General features: G+C 40.4%; 1 long non-coding RNA gene across 1 annotated transcript in view; it reads right to left on the reverse strand.

Moving 5' to 3' along the window:
• The window catches only part of LOC131906211 (uncharacterized), a 47644-nt gene that overhangs the window by 28718 nt on the left and 4110 nt on the right, over positions 1-14816 (reverse strand). The window lies entirely within an intron of this gene.

A 14816-nucleotide genomic window follows, 5' to 3' on the forward strand; every position in this document is an offset into this window, starting at 1 on the left:
TAACATAGCCTGCAGCTATGTATATGCACTATCTGCATGAATTTCCCTCGGAAGCCGGAGGCATTGAATCCCCTAGAACTGGACTTACAGATGGTTGTGAGCTGTCATGTAGGTACTGGGAATGGAACCCAGTGTAGCAGGAATCTTAACAGGTCTTATTAATAAAATCAAACCCGAGGCCAGTTATTGAGGTGAATGCTGGAAGACCAGAGAAGCAGAACAAACCACAGCTACCTCACCTTGTCAGTTCCTCAGCTGATTGTGTTTCTTCAGACTGGAAGCTTCTGAGTCCTCATCCAAATGGATCTCAGCTGAACTGTGTTGTTCAAAGCCTAAAAGCTTAACCAGCCAAATGCTTCTAGTTTCTGGTCTTCACACCTTATATATCTTTTTGCTTTCTGCCATCACTCCCTGGGATTAAAGGCTCACTTCTTGGAATTAAAGGCGTGAGTCACCATGCCTGGCTATTTCCATTGTGGCCTTGAACTCACAGAGATCCATGCCTCCAGAAGGCTATGATTAAAGGTGTGAGTGCCAACATTTTCTAGCCTCTGTATCTAGTGGCTGTTCCGTTCTCTGACCCCAGATAAGTTTATTAGGGTGTACAATATTTTGGGGAACACAATACCACCACAACCCAGGTCCTCTGCAAGAGCAGCAAATTCTCTTAACTGCTGAGCCATCTCTCCAGCCCCAAGTTTTATTCTCTTTTCTTTGAAGTGGTAAAAATTTATGTAATTGGATGTACGCCTGAGATTTTGCTGAGTTTATTGTAATATTTTGCACACTATCTTCCTTTACAAAAATGATGCTAACTTAGGACAACACATAAAACAGAGAGATGTATTGAAATGGAGGTTATGCCTTTTAAAGTTCATATTTATAATTTCATTTTTCTAGGATCTGTAAGTCTGAGATTATGGAAGGACAAGCTGTCATAATAAAATACTGTGATTAATAATGTATTTCCAGGATGGGGGGATGGCTCGGGGGTGAAGCACTTGCTTTACAAGGGTGAGAACTGAGTTCACAACCCACCTAAAGTGGGCTACCATGATAGTGGTAGGTCTCGACTATAATTCCAAGGCTCCTGTGGCAAGAAGGGATAGCCTGACTCTCACTTCAGTGATGAGATCCTGTTTTAGACATGGAGAAGGTAAGGAATACTCAAGGCTATCCTCTGACATCCACATGAATGTTTGATACAGGGGTGCATGCACTGCACACATTAATAAAAAACATCTTAGAAACCCCATCTTCTCTAGCATCAAAGCTGCTGTGGTACCCATGGCATCTCTTTCTGTCTCCCTTAGTTGTCCATTGCATGAGCACTTCGGGACAGTTCACATCTCCATGTGGACCCATCCTCTGGCATCCTTCACATTTCCATGGTTCATTTCACTTTCAGTGTCATGAGATTATGAGATGGCCTGTCTTATTAGATTAAACAACACAGATTTTCTCCTTCTTTACTCATAGTGGTAGGAGTTTTTGTTCCTTTTGATTTATTGATTTGGTCTTCTTTTTCCAAAAAGTCTACCACAGTCTTTCTCCCTCCCTTCCTCCCACCCACCCTCCCACCCACCCTCCCTCCCTCCCTCCTTCCCTCCCTCCCTCCCTCTCTCCCTCCCTTTCTCTCCTTTCTTTTCTTTTGAGACACTCAACCCAGGCAGGCCTCTAACTTAGTATGTAGCCAAGGATTGAAGCCCTGCCCTTCCCTCCCTAGTGGGCTTTGGAGGCCTTTACTACCATATTCAGTTCATGCAATATTAGAGTTTAAACCCAGGACTTCATTCATGCTTTATTCACTGGAAAACATTTCCAGCCCCTTTTATTTATCATCTTACTTTAAAAACACCAATTTTCTAGTTAGCATACAAAACAGTGGATTTCACTATGACATTTTCATGCACATATGTCATTGTGCTTTGCTTATTCCCACCCCACCTCCTACTCTCCTATGTCCTTTGCCACTTGCTCTGTCCTTCCCTGTAGCCACCGTTCTGCTTCCCTATCATATATAGAAACATATACAACACATAAACACATGTCAATAGACTGTTCATATGGTAGAGAAGGTATGCATTTCCCAAGGCTTTGCTTCTTTCCTCCCTCTGTATTGCATGGCATGAGTGCGTCAGTCAAAGAACCACTTTGTGGAACTGGTTATCTCTTCCTAGCTTCCTGTACATTTGGGGATCAAGCACCTTTACTTACGGAGCCATCCAGCCCATTCTCACAAGCAGGCTCTTCAAGCATGAATCCCTTTTCTGTTTTGTATTGTGTTTGAGAGGTAAAGAGGTCACCAAATTTTAATTTGTTCCTTTTTTTAGGTGTTATGGTATTCAACTTTTCATTACTATAACAAAATACCTGTGATAACCAACTAAATAATAGGTTTACTTTGGTCAGTAGCTTGGGAGGTTTCAGCTCATGATGATTTGACTCCAATGTGGGTCTACTGTCATGTGGTGGGCATGTGTGACAGTTCCAAATTCCTCTGATCATCACTGGCAAAAACAAAGAGGGAGACATTTGGGTCCTACTACACTCCTCAAGTCACAGCCCAGTGACAAATCCTGTCAGGCCCCACTTCTTAAAAGTCCCATTACCTCTGAATAGTATCAAACTGGGTGCCAAGCCTTAATATACTGGCTGTTGGGGAAATTCCAGATGAAACCATAGCAGGCAGGCCCCTGCTATGTACATTCTGACATGGCCATGTGTTTTGTGAGAACGGTCATGTGTTTTAAATACACTATTAGCCAACCCACTTGATGTGGCTAGGGACTCCAGGTTTGCATCAATGGAGGACTTTCCCTCCTGGATTCTGAGAACATACAGAAACAGAACAGGTTAGATCATTTAGGTCATCTCACTTCATCAGTTAATATCTAGGTTAGCCTTTCTGGGGCCCAGAGAAGGGCTAGGGTAAGTTGGCTTTGGGAGTGAATGAGTCCTCTGGCTATGTCATTAATTGATACCCAAGTATGCTTCACAAGAGAGGAGCCATATTTCTAAAGTTAAGAAACCTAAATAAGAAGATCACAACCACAACCTAAGATGGGACTGAGCTTGTAGCTCAGTTGGGAGAGGTCTTGCTTAGCAGGCACAAGGCCCTCAGCTGGCTCCCCAGCACAGCAAAACCAGATGTAATGGTGCAGACCTATATTTCTAGTACTTGGGGAGGTGGATGCAGGAGGATCAGAAATTTGAAGTTTTCCTGTGTTACATAGTAAGCTCAAAGGTCCCCCTCCTGCCAGTATATAAGACCCTCTCTCAAATAAAACAGAAAAGGACTAAAGTCGGTGTAAAATGCTTTGTTGAATGGAATGCTGCACTTCAGAAGGAGCCAGAAGCTGCTGGCTAGAAAATGGGATCCAGAGACATTGAAGAACAGTTCAGGAGCTCACAGGGGGTCACAGGAACACTGCTTGTCTGTCATAGTGGTCTGTTCTTGCTCAAGGAAAAGGAATTTTTGAGGAAAGCAATGTTTTGTTTCTATTATCTGGTGCTTAGGAGTTTCTTGGATTTGACTTTTGATATCATTGTTCCTTCTTATTGAATACAACTTTGACCAGTGCCAAATCAATCCTGCATCACTTAGTTTAACCTTTTCCTTTCTTCTAGAGGATGCTTCTCTGTGTTGTATTTGACTACAACATCTGTCCCCATCCTTCCCCCACCACGAAGGCTTGCCTCTCTAGTGAACCTTTCTAAATGTCTGTCTTCTGCTAAAGCAGTATCAAAGAAGGGCTGTCTTGCACTCCTCCTATAGTTTTCCTGTTGTTACAGATTTCTCTCTTCTGCAGCTTGGTCCTAAAAGATTTTACCCTACATTCAGGACTCATCATGTGTGGATGAAGAAAGATTCCAAACACAGACCCTGTCTGTTTGCAGACAGGAGCTAGAGCATTTCCAGCAAAGCTGAGATTTGATGAGAGGGTTACTCACACTACTGCTACAGTATGTCCCTTGGGCTATCCAGCTAATTTGTTATTTATTCTCTAAAGGAGTGACCAAGCCAGTGTCACTTCTATACACACACACACACACACACACACACACACACACACACACACACACGAGCGCACACATGCACACCAAAAACAAAAGAAGGATTAGTGAGAGAAGCCATTTTTTAAATCTAGGTAGCAATGGGACTTTGAGTCTTGACTGACACTCACTGCTTACTCTTTTACAAGTCATTCTATGGTTTTCTTCTAGTCAGCACTTTTTCTGGGAAGTCTGTAGCCTAGTTGGGTAATACATACGTAGGTGTGTGAGGGGGATCTAAGCTGTAACTTGTCCAGTCTTTTCAGGCTACCCCATAGGATGTAAGCACTGAAAAGTAACATCATTAAATTCTTTTTTTTTTTTTTTGAGGGGGAAAAGGGTTTATTTGGCTTACACTTCCATATAACTGTTCATCATAGAAGGAAGTCAGGATAGGAACTCAAGCAGGGTAGGAATTGGAGGCAGGAGCTAATGCACAGGCCTTGGAAGGGTGCTGGCTTGCTCTATATAGCTTGCTCAGCCTGCTTTCTTCCTTCCTTTTTCATTTTTATTTATTTATTTATTTTTCTGTTATCAGCTTGATATAGTATAAATTCTTATCTTAATAGTGAAATGTTTCATTGAGGCTTGCCCAGTGATTGAGTAAAACCAAAACTTATTATAAGCCACAGTCATTCTAGGGTCCCCCCTGCTAGGTAGCCTCCCTGGTTCTGTGGGTTATAGTCTGATTGTCCTTTGCTTTATATCTAGTATCCACTTATGGGTGAGTACATACCATGTTTGTCTTTCTGAGTCTGGGTTACCTCATTCAGGATGATACTTTCTAGTTCCATCCATTTGCCTGCAAATTTCATGCTGTCATTGTTTTTCTCTGTTGAGTAGTACTCCATTGTGTACATGTACCACATTTTCTTAATCCATTCTTCGGTTGACGGGCATCTAGGTTGTTTCCAGGTTCTGACTATTACAAATAGTGCTGCTGTGAACATAGTTGAGCATGTATCTTTGTGGTATGATTGAGCATTCCTTGGGTATATGCCCAAGAGTGGTATGGCTAGGTCTTGAGGTAGATCGATTCCCAATTTTCTGAGAAACCATCATACTGATTTCCACAGTGGTTGTACAAGTTTGCACTCCCACCAACAGTGGAGGAGTGTTCCCTTTGCTCTGCATCCTCTCCAACATTGACTGTCATTAGTGTTTTTGATCTTAGCCATTCTGACAGGTGTAAGGTGGTATCTCAGAGTCGTTTTGATTTGCATTTCTCTGATGACTAAGGATGTTGAGCATTTCTTTAAATGTCTTTCAGCCTTTTGAGATTCTTCTTTTGAGAATTCTCTGTTTAGCTCTTTAGGCCATTTTTGAATTCTTAGTTCAGCCACATTCCTTCCTGCTTCTCTTGTGCAGCAGCAACCCTACTTATCTCTTCTGTATTATAATCAACACAGTGAATTTTTTCTTTGCCTCCTGCTTCCAGCCTGATATGCACAGTGTGACTTGGAAGCCACCAGACTTAGATGTAGTGATATCCCGACCATGCCCTTGGGTGGAAGATCTGTTGTATTCACGCTCTTTTCCCCAGGCATCCAACATCCTGTCAAGCCAGCACCTTCTGTCCGGCCACAGTGTGCTTGAGCTGCTCCCTCCACAGCCAGCATGAAGTCAAAGACACTAGTAATTACAGCATACAGCAGCATAACAGGAGAACCAACTATGCACATTAGAGTGATAAAAAAAAAAAAAATACTTGTAAAAGGAGGCATGAGTCCAAGACCAACTGCAACCATGCTATGCTGTTAACTTCAGAATCATATTGTGTCATCTGTTCTGATGGCTGGACCATGCCCATTTCTTAACCACATTATTGTTCCTCTATGGGACATTATTATTTGGTCACCAAAGTTTTGGATATGGGAGAACCCAGACCAGAGAAGAGGAAATGAGACAAAAGGAAGGTGACCTGGTGGCCTCCTCACTGTCAGGACCTCTTACGTGAGGACACGAAAAGGCAGCAAAGAATGTGAACTGGTTATGAAAGGCTCAGGCACAGAGCAGAACTTGTGCTAACAGAGAGCTGTCTGTTCAGACTCTGCTCGGTTCTACCGCTTGGATGCAGGAGAGGTCTTATTTTAGCCGTCAGCTCATAGATTGGTTAGATTATGACCATTTTCATTGAAAGGCAGCTGAGAAAATACACGCCAATTACTCCCAGTGGCCACTGGACTCAAGTTGCATTTTCATTCATTAGTGATTAGGGATTGGACTTTTGAGAGAGGGGACGTTGAACCCTCTTTCTTTCTCTCTCCGTTAACACCTCCTTCACAGAGGTGTTGTGAGGATTTCTGCCTGTGTGGTAATGGCATTCAGTAGCCTCTTTGGAATTTCCCAGCAGAAAAAAAAGGTGTTATAAAAATTCAAAATAAAAAATATGCTACTAATAATAAAGATGTTGATCTTGAAATGTTATATGAAAACCAGAGACTGGAAATTCAAATTTTGTAATGGAATGCACTAAAGCTGGGATCTCTTCAGACCCTAGGACTTCAGCAGGGGTGGGCCCAGGGAGGACGTGGATGGAAGACGCCTCAGGATGTGGTGGTGGTGAGTCAGGAGGTGGCCCTCTTCCATCCCGAGGTGGTCCTGGGCCAATTCCCAACCTGGAGCTGCAGAGCACACTGCTACAAGAGAACCATCTATTGGATGAGATCCAAGACTGGGGTTCTGACCACTGTGCTCATTACAAATTCTAGGGCAGTTTTACAAGGTTAGGGGTATATTCTTGTGCTCTACAGTCTGGTTCTAGCTGAATGGCAATATTAACTTTGTATGAAAAGCTAGAAAATGAGGATATATAGATTTTGTAGGAAGCTGACTTACATTTCTAGGGGAGAAAATTTAGACAAATGGACTTAAATTGTGATCTTGACCTCTTCCTTTATGAACTAGCAATAAGTCACCTGTTTGGGTGACTTATTTAAAAAAAAAAGCCAGGATGTGAGTGTATTTGTATTAAAAATTCTTTCACAAAAATCACTATATAGTAAGGGTAAATTGAAAGACCCTTCTAATGTTAATACAAGACACTGAAATAAATTGACCTTTGAAGGTCTCTTCTGGGCTTTCATTCAAGAGCGGAGACATGGAATAGGATACATGGTGAATGACAACAATAATTTCAATTTAGAATAGTCAGAGGCATTCTCTATCCACTCTTTCCAGAATTCTTAGTTAAGTGAACCTGTAAGTTTGCCTACAATACTAATTATATAGCAATAGCCAAATCAGTAATGTAATATTACTTCTTTATAGTAAATGGACTAAAAGTTTTCATTGATGGATCCTTAGGAAAGCATAGAGAGAGACACAGCAAGAGAGACAGAGACAGAAAGGAGACAGGCAAACAGGAGATAGAGAGACAGAGAGACAGACAGGAGACAGAGAGAGAGAGAGAGAGAGAGAGAGAGAGAGAGAGAGAGAGAGAGAGCAATATAAAGACTAGGAAATAAAACCCTTCTACATTCTTCGATCCACCCATGGGTCACCTGTTTTTCTTTCTTCCATGCCTCACCTGCTCTTCTTACTAAACTTCAAACACTCCATTTCTAGATTTGGAGCTAAAAGAAATCCTTGCACCTAAGCTTTGTATGTAATTGCCATCTCTGTGGAAAGTTACTGTGGTTCTGTGGTTTGGGAGAGTGAAAGGCATGCTTCATAATTTCAGGCAAGACCAACTCTGGAGAGCTAAGAGGTGCTCTCTCCTACCATCCTTAGCGGGTGGGGCTCAGATCAAGGACCCCAGGTAATGCTGACTCCTCCCCCCCCTCTGTATCTGTCTCTATGTTAAATATTCAAGAATAAATATTAGATCATTTATAAACATGGATTACATTTTTCTATAATTTGTGGAGGTGATTCTTTTTAAAATGCTGCATTTTAACACTTTTACTCTACTCGTACAACAGCTAATATGTATCATGTTAAAGTCAATCACACATTTCATAGTCATAGCTGAGATGGCCCCTTTGATGCTGATATTTAGAGACAGGCAAGAATTTGGGAGACACTACAATAAACCATAGAATTCTATGAGATTGAATGCAGCTATAAACACAACGAATCTTAAAATATGTGGTATAGGATGGTCACCAAGGGACAGCCTCTTTAGATTTATTTAAAGATGCAACATGTGTGTGATGTGGACTCGGGAAACCTGGGGTTGGACTGGCTCAGGCTTGCCTTATATGAAGCACTTACAAATCTTGTGTCTATTTTTGTGTATTTACCCAACCAGGACACTTTTGTCTGTGTTCCCAGGCTCTTGTACTTCACCGTGAACTATGTTAATACATCATGTTTGAAAGCAAAGAATAAAAGCACATTTAAATACTTGCAAGCATTGCTTTTAAGGAAAAACTTCTGTACAATAGACAAAATATTAAAAAATTCTTTTAAACATCTAAGACATGAATGCTGTTTCATAGATGGGACTCATTTCTTGTTTCATAAAACAAAATGAGAAAATTATCTATATAATCAATAACAACATGGATACTGCTGGATTCAACCTAGATGTAGTTTCCAGTTCCTTTAGTATAAATGTAAACATGGTAAATGAAAACATACACACATATATTTTATTATTTTATTTCTTCTCTCCCTCTCTCTCTCTCTCTCTCTCTCTCTCTCTCTCTCTCTCTCTCTCTCTCTCACCTTACAGGTCCTTTGTGTATATATCATGACTTTCAGTTTAGTGGTTTTATGGGATTCCAGAGTGTGCAAATGAGTGACCCACTGGTCTACATCTGTTTCTTGTGCCTTTTCTTGAGCTCCTTTCCTTCTGTTTGCTTTGCCTTATTCTGATGTGTTAGTTTTTGTTTTATCCTATTTTATTATATTAATTATATTATAATTAATTATGTTAATAATATTATAATTATCCCTTATAAGCCTGCTTTTCTTTAATGAGAGATAGAAAGGGGCTGATCCAGATGGAAGGGGAGGTGGGGAGGAACTGGGAGGAGTAGAGAGAAGGGAAACTGTCATCAGGATGTATTATGTGAGAAAAAAGTCTATTTTCAATAAAGGAAAAACAAATAAAAAGACACAGGCACCAGAAAAAGAAAAGGAAAACAGCAATTGTTTTGCCTGTTTGTTTTGCATTAGCAAACCTGGACTGGAGCTGCCAGTCATGTTGATGGACAAGCTGACAAGGAGTTGCATGGGAAAGGAACAATGACCATAGTGTCCAGAAAATCACTAAGGGCATGCTGTTAGGTGGAGTTAGGACTTCCTGCAGTCCAGAAGTGAGACTAAGAAGCATATCTGAGGTGAGGCCAGTTCACCTCAGAGAGAGGGTGGCTTCCTTATGTTAACAATGCTCCAGTTCCCACAAGCATTTGAGGCAGATGGACTCCAAAGCAGTACACTGAGAAAAAAGTCTTTCAACACGTTTGAGATCGTGAGATATTCACATGCAGACAAGTAGAATTGGATTGGCCATCGCACACCATCAGCAAAAGTTAACTCACAACGTGGGGATGGTTTCCGCACAGGTATGAGGACCACATAAAAGTCAGTTGTGGGGGCACATGTCTATAACACCAGTGTGGGGTATGGGATAGGGAGAGGTAGACCCTGGGAGCTCCCAGGCAACCTGAAGTAGCTGAGAGGTGAAACAGATTCAGTGAGACCTCATCTCGCAAAGTAAAGTGGCAAAGGGACTGGAGAAGCCGTCACGATGTCAGCCTCTGGCCCCCACCCACCACATACTCCCACATGGGTGTGCACATCTGCACACATTCACACACTCACACACACCTGAAATTAAAAAAAATAATCAACTCTAAGTGAACAAAAGACCTAAATGTCATAAATAAAGTACCAAACACTTAGGAGGAAATAGGACACATTTTCATGGCCTGGATTTGGCAGTGGGTTCTCATAATAACGAAAACACATGCAGGAGAGGAAAATAATAAAGATTAAATAGACTTTGTAAAACAGGATACTATTGAGAAAGGAAAATGCAAGCCAAATAAGAATAGGAAGGATTTTTCAGCCCTGGGTGCTGAGTGATAAAGAACTCCTATGGTATTGTATTAGTTCAATGGGAGATTACTTTCTGTCAAAAAAAGGACAAAGAGTAACATATGCTGTAATATGGAGAAATCTTAGAAATGCACTAAGGGGAAGAAGTCCGATATGAAAGGCTCATACATTTGTGATCACTATAAAGTATGAATATCCTGGTACTTAAATCCATAGAGTTGGAAATCAGATTGATTGGCAGGGTCTGGGAAGGTGTGATGTAAGAAGTCCTTGCTAATGAGCACAGTGTTTGTTTTATCAGGTGACCCAGAGTTAGGCAAGTAATGGACTTATGGTGTTATGACTATGTCATCAACATGGCAGTGTATACTTCACAGGGGTGAGCTTCATAATGTGTAATTTATATCTCTGTGTGTGCATATATGCACACACGTGCACCATATTGCACTTATAGTAGTCAGAAGATGATGTGTGTAAATTGGTTCTCTCCTTCACTTATGTGGCAATCAAGAATTGAATTCAGACTTGTGTGACAAACACCTTTACTGGCGGAGCTATCTTGCTGGCCCTGGTTACAGAGAAAAAAAATGTAGGGACTGGAGAGATGGATTACAGGCCAAGAGATACTTAGTGCTCTTGCAGAGGACCTGGGTTTGGTTCTGAGCACCTACATGGCAGCTCAGAACAAACTGTAACTTCAATTCCAGAGTATCCAGTGTTCTCTCCACAGATATCTACATTCACATGGTACACATAAAACATAAAGTCATGGGTGGATTCACACACACACACACACACACACACACATCTTAAAAATAAAATAAAAAAACAAAAGTAGTGAGATTTCTCAGCTTTGGAAATTTTCATGCCCAAGGACTTTGGTTAGGTAAAAGACAGTTGGTGACACTTTACCCCTTAGATGCTAGTGCAGACATTGGTGGGACACAGATGGTCTCCTTTAGATCAGGAGGATATTGGGGATCTATCAGGAGTTGATGACCATTCTGAGAACAAGAATCAGACCTGAGTTCTTGTGTCTTTGCTGCTTTAGCGCCTTAAGTGAATCTCAAATCCCCCTGTATCTTAGTTTCCTTCTATATGAAATAAAGATGACGATAAAATTGTCACTGACATCACATCCTTTGTGAAAATTAATTAGGACTAGAAGTACAAAATTACTTTTAAAGCTGCCAAGCACAATATAGATGTTATATACTGGGATGTTTCCAGAATTCTGAAATATGTTCTTTCTATGAATGACTTTTGCATCTACTCTATAATTTCCTTCTAATTTTGAATATAAGCACTCCTTAGAGTGCTGTGAAGGAAGTGAGCAGTGGGAGATGGACCACTCAGTACATATTCAGTGTGTAAATTTTCTATGTTCTTTCTTTCTCCCTCCCCTTCCATCCATGGCTTAATTATACACATTTTTATGCCTATGAGAATTTCCTCCTAAATGAGAAGTTAGTTCAAAGCAGCCCATCAGCTTTTTGGAACATGGGGAGAATTAGATTTACAGACCAGAGATGTCGCTGTGCCCCCGTGTACCTTGGTATCCTACTGTCATTTGCATAAAAGTAACAATGTGAGTGCCATTAGAACTCTCTCAGATGAGGAAAACCCACTTTAAATTTCAGTACTGTTGAAAGGCAAAAAAGAGGGCAGTTATAGGTAAGTTTAACCCACACATTTGTCTAAATAAATATGTTCTAGCTGAGAAAATAAAAATCATTCTTATGTTTGAACAGCCTATTATGTGGCCTGGTGTATTAACCAGAGTAGAGGGGAAGAGATGTTCAAAATTAATAGCCTTAAGGAAGAAGACAGAAGACCAAGTCCCTTTAAGTCAGGCCTTTGCCCACATATTGCTTCCCTTTTGAAATTAGGATCATTTTAAGATTAATTATCATTGGGCAGAAATCAGGTCAGCCAACCTCAAGTCCATTCCGCTACCACCATTCACTCATATTTACATTGACAACGTCTATTCATGACGTGTCTGAGATGCCATGAGTCTCCATTGTGATGCAGATTTAGTTAAATCTGTGCTGTGGTTGTCACTAAGGCAGAAGAAGACTAATGCAGTTTAATACAACCAGTTAAACTAGCAGTATAAACACTTTCAAAGCTCTTACCCATACTTACATGATTTACTATCTTTTTTTATTAGTTAGAACAACAATAAGTCAAAATCAAGTTGAGTTCACAAAACCAAACATTTTATCATTATTTTGGAGATGGTAACAACATACATATTATTTATATTATTACACAAGAATTCAGTTTTCTGGGAATTATAATATTTGCAAATCCAAAGGAAAGAGGTACTAAGGTTATTGGTATTACTGATGAGTCTGATGATCTTGCTGAAGCTCTATGAGACTTGCTATTAAGGGACAGAAGCATTTTCAACTAGGAAGAGGGAAGAAGAGAAGGTCCAAGTGTCTAAGTTGACTTTATCAGGAAGACAATAAAATAACAAGGTTATATTCATTTAAAATATTATATCATTCTGCATGTTCCATGAAGTGGTTAAGATTGGAGAGCCCTGAGCCCACTGCACTTGTCTCCTTAACAAGACAGTCCACAGGAACATGTTTTTACCCATGTCCAGTGGCATGCCCTGTAGTGGCATGCTTTCATTTTTTTTTTTTTTTTTTTTTTTTTGGTTTTTCAAGACAGGGTTTCTTTGTGTAGCTTTGCGCCTTTCCTGGGACTCACTTGGTAGCCCAGGCTGGCCTCGAACTCACAGAGATCCGCCTGGCTCTGCCTCCCGAGTGCTGGGATTAAAGGCGTGTGCCACCACCGCCTGGCATGCTTTCATTTTTAATAGCTGTGTAGATCTACACTACATCTCGCTTTCCTGATTTAACTTTTGTGCTTGTTCATAGTTGCATACACAAAGGCATTACACATGTTGTTTGGAAATTAAAAGAAGGAACAGTACTGCATGGAAAGCCAGAGACAATAGTGAGTCCCCAGATGCAAGCATTCTGTGTTTTCTTCCTGACTATATTTGGAAGTACTAGTAAAATCTATCGTAACAAAACAGTTATGTTTCTTAGTTTAAATTCAGTTCCTACAATGGTAATTAGAGACTGTGTCATAAAAAACAATGTGAAATATGACCTTTCAGTCATTTATACACAGTCATCTATTTCTGAATTTTCCAGTTTATTTGCTACTCAAAGGTATATGTTTAAATTTCATGCCACCCACTCCCATGCCTACAATAAAATGACCATGGACATTTCATCAAGTGTTCAATATATACATTTTAAAAACTCTGGCTAATGTTTATTTCTCTAAGAGATGAGTAATTTAAGATAGCAATACATATTTTTAAAGCAGCTCTCAATGAAGTGCTGCTTGCATAATTTTACCAATAAGTATACTCGTCATAACAGAATTTTTAAGGAAACATTTAGGGACACCTTTCCATGTAGGCAATTAAGTTCATATAATAATAATAATAATAACAATAATAATAATAAACTTTATTATTACATATATATAAATGTATAAATATATATGGATGGCCTTTAATATGAAGCATGATAGTGGTGGTAAATTTTATTTTATTTTTCTTTCATAATTCCATTAAGCTTTTATCCATCAAACACTTGTTTGTTGAGTACTTAATGAGTTTCGCCCATGTGCCACATGCTTGTCTGGTATTTGGAAATTAAAAGCAAAGACTTCTTGTGTGTTAGTGAACAGAAGCAAACAATCAACAAGAAAGCAGGTAAATGAAGAAAACCATTTCATAGAGAGATAGTCAGTATGAATACAATAAAACAGTGTGATATTAAATGACTAAATATGTATGCACATGAAGTACCCTACAGTCTTTTTGAAAAGTGATAAAGTCATCTTCCCTGTCAACATGACTGGATGTGGGATCACCAGGAGACTAGATTCTGGTGTGTCTGTGAGGATGTTGCCAAAGAGGTTTTGACTTAGGAGGGAAAACCCATTCACCATGTGCGTGGTACTATTCCATGGCCTGGGCTCCCAGCCTGGATAAAGAGGGATAAAACCAGTCGAGCATCAGTATTCGTCTTTCCCAGCTTCATGACCATGGCCTCAACATCACCAGCTGTCTCACACTCCTGTCTTCACAGCTGGAGCCACTCTCGCACACATGCCTTCTGCATCATGACACACTGTAGCACCTCAAACTGCAAGCCAAAATAAATTCCTCCTCCTTTCAGTTGCTTCTGTCAGGTATATTATTGTCACAGCTGTTGGGAACCAACATTTCTTAAAAAAGAAAGTAACACTTGAAGCCAGGACTTATGCAGAAGGAGCCAGCATGGGACAGTCTGTGGCTCCCAAGGTCCCTGTCACTTCGGTAGCTATGGAAGACCCACAAGCATGGCTTGAGGTATGAAACATGCAGTCTTCATGACTGGCCCCACCAGCCAACAAATCTACTACATTTCAAGTAATTAAAATATAACCTCTCTACTCCTCTGTGGTAGCCATAGGTTGAGTGTTCAACATCCCTATCTAGTATGGTGGACAGCACAGAGTCCATTTTTGTGAATGAGAACATTGTAACAGTTGGGACTAGCAAAGTGGGGATACTAGAACAGCAAGAGGTCATAGAGCAGCAGGAAAGATCTTGGAGGACGTTATAGGTTGTCTTGGGATCTTTGGAGTCTGTAGTACAGTGAAGAGCCTTGCATGGTTTTAAGAGGGGATGCACAATCATTCAATTTACATATTTGAACTATCATTTGTAG

This window comes from Peromyscus eremicus, chromosome 3 (genome assembly GCF_949786415.1).
Source record: "Peromyscus eremicus chromosome 3, PerEre_H2_v1, whole genome shotgun sequence".
NCBI lineage: Eukaryota > Metazoa > Chordata > Mammalia > Rodentia > Cricetidae > Peromyscus > Peromyscus eremicus.